The 9,409-nt window shown below is 46.2% G+C and overlaps 1 pseudogene; it reads right to left on the bottom strand.

The window, feature by feature from the left end:
* Positions 1–1,121: 1,121 nt before the first annotated feature.
* Positions 1,122–1,982, bottom strand: LOC114807806 (annotated as a pseudogene).
* Between the last annotated feature and the right edge of the window lie 7,427 nt (positions 1,983–9,409).

Below are 9,409 nucleotides of genomic sequence, written 5' to 3'. Positions count from 1 at the left end.
ATTTGAGTTAGCCAGTCCGTCAGTCTTATTTATTGAGTGCTTACTGGGTGCAAAGCACTGAACTAAGTGCTTGGGACAGTACCATATAACAATATGACAGGCACATTCCCTGACCATGGTGAGCTCACACTCTAGAGGGGGAGCCAAAAATTAATATAAATAAATGAATTACAGATATGTACATAAGTGCTGTGTTGCTGGGGGGGGGGGGCGTGAATAAAGGGAGCAAGTCAGGGTGACATGAAGGGAGTTGAAGAAAAAGAAGAGAGTTTAGCCAGAGAAGGCCTCTTGGAGGAGATGTGCTTTCAATAAGGCTTTGAAGAGGGGCAGAGTAACTGGCTGTCAGGTTTGAGGAGGGAGGGCATTCCAAGCCAGAGGTAGAGTGTGGGTGAGAAAGACAAGATCAAGGTACAGTGAGAAGGTGAGCATTAGATGAGCGAAGTGTGCAGGGCTGCATTGTAGTTAGAGATTAGCAAGGTGTGAGGTCAGAGGGGGCACGGTGATTGAGTGCTTTAAAGCCAATCATGAGGAGTTTCTGTTTCATGTGGGGGTGGAGGGGCAACCACTGGAGGTTCTTGAGGAATGGGGAAATATGGACTGAACCTTTTTGGAGAAAAACGATATGAACAGAGTAAAATGTGGACTGGAGTAGGGAGAGACAGGAGGCTGGGAAGTCAGCAAGGAGGCTGATACAGTAATCAAGGCAGGAAAAGTATAAGTGATTGGGATAACGTGGTAGCAGTTTAGATGGAATGGAAAGAGAGGATTTTAGTGATGTTGTGAAGGTGGAAAAGACAGGATTTAGTGATGAATTGAATACGTGGGTTGAACGAGAGAGGAATCGAGGATAAAACCAAGGTTACAGGCTTGTGAGAAAAGAAGGATGGTAGTGCTGTCTGCAGTAATGGGAAATTCAGAGGCAGGATGGAGTTAGGGTGAGAAGATAAGAAGTTCTGTTTTAGACACGTTATGTTTTAGGTGATGTGAGGACATCCCAGTAGAGATGTCCTGAAGGCAGGAGGAAATGCGAGACTGCAGAGAGGGAGAGAGATCAGGGCTGGTCATCTGGTCATCTTATTCCTGTAGAACATAGGGAGAGAGCAGGCAAGTTCCCCAGCACCCTATGAAGGATCTGTACTGGAAACAGAAAATTCCCTTTTCCAGAATGTTCTGATCCTCTTGTCACTGTGAATCTCCAGGAATGGACTCACAACTGAGAAAGCGAATCCCAACAACATGTGGCTGTTCACCAGAAAAGGAGATTTCTGTTTCATGTTTATTATGACACTCAGCATGATTTTCTGTCACCCATACAGGAGGGTGTACAGCGTCACAAAGGCAATAATTCTCTTGGCGGCTCGGACCTCAGGCATCGCCCTGGGGGAGCTGCTGGGCTGGTGAAGGTGCTGGACCTGCCTGTGATGTCTGTGCAGAACAAACACCATGTAACCACTGGTTATACTCATGAGCCCCACAAAGAACAGATCCCAGAGGGAATGTACAGTGGCAATCACCAGGGTGGTTTTTGCACTGAGACTGATGCTTGAGCAATATTTGAGATCCAGTGGGATTCGAACAACGCTGCTGTTCTTGGGGCCTGTTGTGTTCATCAGGATGCTTATATCTATTAGCATACTTAAGATCCAGGACAGTAAACAGGAGGGGAGGATGTACTGGGGTAATTTGGCTTTGACTCCTGCCCACCAGGAGATGTTGGGACTGATGGTGATGGCTTGGAAGATGCTCAGGAGGCAGGTGGTGCATATGACCAGGCCGCGGGCCACTCGATACAAATACATGAGGATTTTACACCCGGCATCATCCAGGAAATTTCTCAGTCCCCAAGCAGACACAGTCTCTAGGATTCCAACAGTTAGAAAAATGATGGTAATATCCAAGGCCAAGTGGGCAAGGATCAAGTCTGAGGAACTGAGCTTGTGACTGGCACAGACCATGCTGGAATAAAGCAGAAGTAGGAATCCATTCACTGAGACCCCAGTGCTGAACTGTAATAAAATCACAACCCCTAAAGAGAGTTCAGTGGCATCTATTTTCTTGAATCTTCTGTTAGAATTAGAGGAGACCTCTGTTAAGTTATCTGAGAGGGGAGAGAAAAGGGGAAGAAAGGTTGAAGGAAGAGAGATAGAGGTAAACACACAAATACACACACACACACACACACACACACACAGATAGAAAGAGAGAGAGTGAGAGAAAGGGAGCTCTTATTGGGCAGAAAGTATATCTTTGCACCACAAAAGTCCACAGCTGGTGAATAAAGAATACAAATTCACTTATTCGTTGTGTTTTTGAATGGTCCCATCATTATCACCCGTTTTTTGGGCCCAGTTCCAACAGGAAGGAAAATATTGAATTGGACCTCAACCAAGAAAGTGGCATTGCCTTGGGATCACTTCCTACTCTTGTCAGACTCGTGACTGGCAGCTGCTGTTCCTTGACCACAGCTGTGAATCTCATGACTCCTGGGTGGGCTGCATTGGGGAGTGAGTATCATGGTGTTCACCAGAATTTATTTTGAGTGTACTATCAGTAGTAGTAGTCATAGTAGCAATCTTTAGAGAACACCCATTTGGTGTGGAACACTGTATTAGGCGCTTGGGAAGTATATAATAACAAAAGACACGTTCCTTGTCCACAAGGAGTTTAAATTCTAATAGGGGAGACAAACATAAAATCATTTACAAACGGCCAAAGTACATAAATTGAGTAAGTATGTCTGCATGAGTGTTTAGGGGGACATAAATAAGGCTGTTCTGAAAAAATCTGGAACTAAAAAGATGTTTTTTACAACAATAGCAGCTACAACAATATTAACATCAACAAAAATCAGGAAAAAAAACCACTTGACTCGAGAAAACTTCTAGTCCAAGAATGGGGCTATTCTGGCCCGTTTCCCCAGGAATTTTCCTTGTGATAAGGGTCTCTCATCGAACAATCTGAACTACATTCACTACACGTGGCACTTTTCAGTGGCAAATGCCCATTTTCTTTAGAAACCTTATTTTGGACTTTCTCACCCTATGACCCTCCTCTCTGTCTCACTGGCCGAAACCAATGATGGTGCTATGGATTCTCTAGTGAAAGAAAAGATTCTGTCTTTTTGATCAGGACACAGAACCTTATGGATCACTTCAGAGTGACTGGGGTAGGGTCTTTGGTTTTTAGTATTCATGCTTTCAGAGAGACTGAAGTAGAGACTGGACACCTAACCTGCGGGGATTTGACCCCTAATCCTCAGTCTTAATTAAGAAACACAGTTCCCCTACTCCCCTAAAGACGTTAGCTATCTTGTGAGGGTTACCATGGCTGGTAACACTGAAATGTGTCTTAGGAAAAGTATTAGCATCCCAGTTATCAGGCTAGCCAAGATGAACATTTATGATTACAGCAGCCTGTCCACACCTCTGACAGCTCATAATCACGGATACTGCTAGAAAGGTGAAGGACACTGCAGCTCTGCCTGCCCCTAGGTGGTAGGAAGGTATATTTGCATACATTTTAATCACCTGATGCAAAGCAGGGAATAAGAACACAGTGGACAAAGATAAGAGGAGTATTACAATCCCTGGTGCCTGGAAGTCCAGGGTTTGCTTTACCTTTTGACCACATAATAATAATAATAATAATAATACTGGTTTTTGTTAAGTGCTTACTATGTGCTGAGCACTGTTCTAAGTGCTGGGGTAGATACAAGGTAATCAGGTTGTCCCAAGTGAGGCTCACAGTCTTAATCCCCATTTTACAGATGAGGGAACTGAGGTACCGAGAAGCTCAGTGAGTTGCCCAAAGTCACACTGGTGATAAGTGGCAGAGCTGAATCATCTGAGTCAAGTTCCAGCCTTGGCTTTGACTGAGCCAACCATAACTACATGAGGAAGGCTGAAGGACATGAGAAACAATCAAGTAGATTTTGGCAGCATTTCAGGGAAAGGGAGCTCCCAGTTAAGGTAAAGAAACAAGTAAGTTAGGGAAAATCTTCCTTTTGTTTGAGCAATTGCTTTACGTACCCTTTGACTAGATACTGTTACTATTATTTGAGCTGAACTAATATTAATTGCTGGTAACTCCCTTTATATAACTAAGTAAAAACTCTTAATAATAATAGTAATATTGATTCTTAAGTGCTTACTCTGTGCAGCCTACTGTGCAGAGAAACAGCATGGTATAGTGCATAGAGCATAGGCCTGGGAGTCAGAAGTTCATGGGTTCTAATTCCAGCTCCACCACTTGTCTGTTGTGTGACTTTGGGACAGTCATTTCACTTCTCTGTGCCTCAGTTACCTCATCTGTAACATAGGGAATAAGGCTGTGAGCCCCTCCTAGGTACTGTGTCCAACCCAATTAGCTTGTATCTACCCGAGCACTTAGTATAGTTCCAGGCACATAGTAAGTGCTTAACAAATACTATAATAATAATAATTATCATTATTATTATCACCACTGTACAAGGGCTAGGAAACAATACCCAGGTGAGAGTCAGACACTCTGCCTGGATCTCCAGGAGTTCATAGTCTACAGATAAGGTGGGAAGAGTTTGGAGACAAATGCAGTAGGACAGATAAACTAATGGAAGCACTTAATATAAAAGACAAAGTTCAAAGTCCAGTAAAGAGGTGTGGTGCCCTCGGAGTACTGCCACCCACATCATTGAGGGTACAATTGCAAATAAACCCTCAAAGTTCTGAAATTTGTAATCATACAGGGGAGCCAGGCTGCTGCTGCTGCTGCTGCTTACATCCTTCTTAGCTGCCCATTTACAGAGCATGGTGGGAGTAGGGGCCCTGGGTGTTGTGATGGGAAGGCAGCAGGAGTTTCAAAGTAGTTTTGCTATCTCTCTCTCTCTCATGCATGGAGGGGTTCTATGTGTGCCTATGCTGTCATAATCCACACTTCCTAGGAGAAAGAACACTCTCTAGAAAGATTACAGTATTCAGTAGAAACTTCCTCCAACCTCTCAGGGTGGTGGAATCCCAAAGGATTCTCACGCTTTCAGGTCACATATTTTCTTAAAAGACACGTGTGGTGGTTGTGCTATGTCTGGGCAATCTTGGGCTGTGCTGCCTGGAAGCTTTCTGGATGGAGTGGGAAAGGCCGGAAGTCCCAAGTTGATTTTCGGCCCTTAGAGGGTTTGAACTTGGGGAAAGGATCTGGCTATGTAGCATTGGTTCAGGTGATACTGGGAAGGTGCAGCAGTCGGTGAAGGGTGTGGTCAGAGCACCCTGGCTACCCCCAAATCTGCTCCACAAGAAGCAATGCACCAAGTCACCTCTCCCATCTGCTAGCACACAAAGTGTTACCTCTGCCAGCAGCCTTTACCTGTCTGACTCATGGAAGCCCATCAGATCACTTCCTCAGCCTTTAGGATTGTACTCTGTATTATAATAATAATGTTGGTATTTGTTAAGCGCTATGTGCAGAGCACTGTTCTAAGCGCTGGGGGAGATACAGGGTAATCAGGTTGTCCCACTTGAGGGTCACAGTTAATCCCCATTTTACAGATGAGGTAACTGAGGCACAGAGAAGTTAAGTGACTTGCCCACAGTCACAGAGCTGACAAGTGGCAGAGCTGGGAGTCGAACTCATGACCTCTGACTCCGAAGCCCAGGCTCTTTCCACTGAGCCACGCTGCTTCCCCTCACTGTATCAGTGAGTGGAGCCCTGAACCATTCCCATTACAAAGTTGGTGGCATCCCCTCTTTCTGTCCCCGACTCCTCCAGGTGTCAGAGAGCTCCCTGAGGCCCAACAAAAGGGGAGTCAATCCTTCTACAGGACACACTGGGCCTACCCGTGGAGATCCTCCTAGCCATCCTACTCCTTCTCAACACTTCTTCCCCCGTGTCCTGGGATTGTGGTCCACAGCACAAAGGGGAACCCTGAGATGCTTTCACAATGTCTTCCTCTCTCTTCTGAGTGCCACATTTCATCCCAAGGCCCTACACGTGAAGACATTTCTGTACAGGTCATCTCCAGTCTGCCACAGTATGCCTCCACACCCAAAAAACCACTCCTCTTCCCAAATCCTGGGGTCTGGCTCCACTCTCAGGATAGCTTTAGTGGCCCAGGCCTCCCCTCCCTAATACAAAAGTATCATGGTGCACCCCAGACCTTTTCTGCCCCCCTCTTCAACTCTGCCATCCTTCCAAGAAGTATTTCTAGAGGCTATCTCCTGCCTCTTCTCAAAGGCCACTCCCTCCAAATGCATATCCTTCCCCATTTCTTTGTCCCTTACCAAACCTCTAACCCACTCCCTTCTTCCAGTGGCTCACTGGAAAGAGCACGGACTTTGGAGTCAGAGGTCATGGGTTCGAATCCCAGCTTGGCCACTTGTCAGCTGTGTGACTTTGGGCAAGTCACTTCACTTCTTGGTGCCTCAGTTACCTCATCTGTAAAATGGGGATTAAGACTGTGAGCCCCACGTGGGACAACCTGATTCCCCTGTGTCTACCCCAGCGCTTAGAACAGTGCTCGGCACATAGTAAGTGCTTAACAAATACCAACATTATTATTATTCCTTCCCTAACAGCCACCTTCAACTCTTTTTTTTCCAGTGGCTACTTCCCCAGTACTTTAAAACATGCACTTGTCTCCTCTATCCTTAAAGAAAACAACCTTCCCTTGACCCCACGGCTCCCTCCAGTTATCACCCCATCTCTTTCTGCCATTCCTCTCCAAACTCCTTGAGTGAGTTGTCTACACCCACTCTCTCAAATTCCTCTCCTCCAATTTTCTCCTAGACTCCCTCCATCTAGCTTTCATCCCCTTCACTCCACATAAACTTCCTTCTCAAAGGTCACCAATGATCTCCTTCTTGCCAAATTTTACCGCGTCTACTCCATCCTAATCTTCCTCGACCCCTCAGCTGCCTTTGACGCTGTGGACCACCCCCTCCTCCTGGAAACGCTATCCAACGTTGGCATCACTAACTCTGTCCGCTCCTGGTTCCCCTCTTATCTCTCTGGCCATTCATTCTCAGTCTTCTTCATGGGCTCCTCCTCTGCTTCCCATTTTCTAACTGTGGGAGTCCCTCAAGGTTCAGTTCTGTATCCCCTTCTATTCTCCATCCAGACTCACTTCCTTGGAGAGCTCATTCACTCTCATGGCTTCAACTACCACCTCTAAGAGGATGTTACCCAAATCTCCAACTCCAACCCTGATCTCTCTCCTTCTCTGCAGTTCATAATTCCTCTTGCTTTCAAGACATCTCTACTTGGATGGCTTTCCATCACCTCAAACTTAACATGTCCAAAACTGAACTCCTTATCTTCCCACCCAAACCCTGTCCTCCCCTTCACTTTCCCATCACTACAGACAGCACCATCATCCCTTCCGTCTCACAAACCCATAACCTAGGTGTTATCCTTGCCTCCTCTTTCTCTTTCAACCCACATATTCAATTCATCACTCAATCCTGTCATTCCCACCTTCACAACATAGATAAAATTTGCCCTTTCCTCTCCATCCAAACTGCTCCCACGTTTATTCAGTCACTCATCCTATTCCACCTGGATTACTGCATCAGCCTCCTTGATGGCCTCCCAGCCTCCTGCTTCCCAGTCCATACTTCTCTCTGCTTCCCGGATCAGTTTTCTACAAAAACGTTCAGGACATGTCACCCCACTGCTCAAAAAACTCCGGTAGTTGCTCATCCACCTCCGCCTCAAACAACAATTCTTCACCATTGGTTACAGGTCTAAAACTGAGCTACTTATCTTCCCTCCCAAACCCTGTCCTCTACCTGACTTTCCTGTCACGGTGGACGGCACGACCATCCTTCCAGTCTCACAGGCCCACAACCTTGGTGCCATTCTTGACTCAGCGCTCTCATTCATGCCACACATCCAGTCTGTCACCAACACCTGCTGGTCTCATCTTTACAATACTGCCAAGATCCGCCCTTTCTTCTCCATCCAAATGGCTATCGTGCTGGTACAAGCTCTCATAATATCCCTAGTGGATTATTGCATCAGCCTTCTCTCTGATTTCCATTCCTCCTGTCTCTCCCCACTCCAGTCTCTTCTTCATTCCAATGCCCGGATCATATTCCTACCGAAATGCTCTGGGCATGTCACTTCCCTCCTTAAAAACCTCCAGTGTTTGCCTATCAACCTCTGTATGAAACAAAAACTTCTCACTCTTGGCTTCAAAGCTCTCCATCACCTTGGCCCCTCCTATCTCACCTCCCTTCTTTCTACTACCCACCCCTTACACTCCGCTCCTTCCTGCTCACCTCCTCACTGTCCCCCGTTCACACCTATCGCACCGTCAACCCCTGGCCCACATCCTACCGCTGTCCTGGAATGCCCTCCCTCCTCATCTCTACCAAACTAACTCTCTTCCCCTCTTCAAAGCCCTACTGAGAGCTCACCTCTTCCAAGAGGCCTTCCCAGACTGAACCCCCCCTTTCCCTCTGCTCCCCCTCTGCCCTCTGTTCCTCCCCCTTCCCCCTTCCCCTCCTCTCAGTTGAGCCCCCATTCCCTCTGCTTCCCCTCCCCTCAGCACTGTGCTCGTTTATATATATTATGTATTACCATATTCATTTTGTTAATGAGGTTTACATCCCCTTGATTCTATTTGTCATGTTAATGTTGTCTTGTTTTTGTTTTGTTCTGTTTTGCTCTGCTGTCTGTCTCCCCCAATTAGACTGTGAGCCCATCATTGGGCAGAGATTTTCTCTGTTGCTGAATTGTACATGCCAAGTGCTTAGTACAATGCTCTGCATATAGTAGTATATAAATACTACTGAACGCATTTAAAGCACTCCCTCACCTTGCCTCCCCTCTCTCCTCACCTCACTACTCTCCTACTAAAACCCAGCCCACACACTTCACTCCTCCAATGCTAACCTTCTCAATGTGCATCAATCTCAACTATCTCACCACCTATTCCTCTTCCACATCCATCCTCCGGCCTGGAACATCCTCCCTTCTCAAATCCGACATACAATTACTCTCTCCACCTTCAAAGTGTTATTGAAGGCACATCTACTCCTGGAGGCCTTACATGACTAAGCCCCCCTTCCCCCGCTTCCTCTTTTTCCACTCGTTTTTGCATCACCCTGACTTGCTCCCTTTCTTCTTACCCCTTCCCAGATCCACAGCACTTATGTACATATCTGTAATTTATTTATTTATATTAATGCTTGCCTCCCACCCTCCTCTAGACTGTAAGCTCACTGTGGGAAGGGAATGTGACTGCTTATTGTATTGTATTCATTCATGCATTCTTTCTTTCAATCGTATTTATTGAGTGCTTACTGTGTGCAGAGCACAGTACTAAGTGCTTTGAAAGTACAATTCGGCAACAGAAAGAGACAATCTCTACCCAACAACGGGCTTACAGTCTAGAAGTGGGGAGACTGACAACAAAACAAAACAAGTAGACAGGCAC

Source organism: Ornithorhynchus anatinus, chromosome X4 (genome assembly GCF_004115215.2).
Source record: "Ornithorhynchus anatinus isolate Pmale09 chromosome X4, mOrnAna1.pri.v4, whole genome shotgun sequence".
Lineage (NCBI taxonomy): Eukaryota > Metazoa > Chordata > Mammalia > Monotremata > Ornithorhynchidae > Ornithorhynchus > Ornithorhynchus anatinus.
The sequence above is the reverse complement of the archived record's forward strand: the minus strand, read 5'-3'. Positions and strand labels throughout refer to the sequence as shown.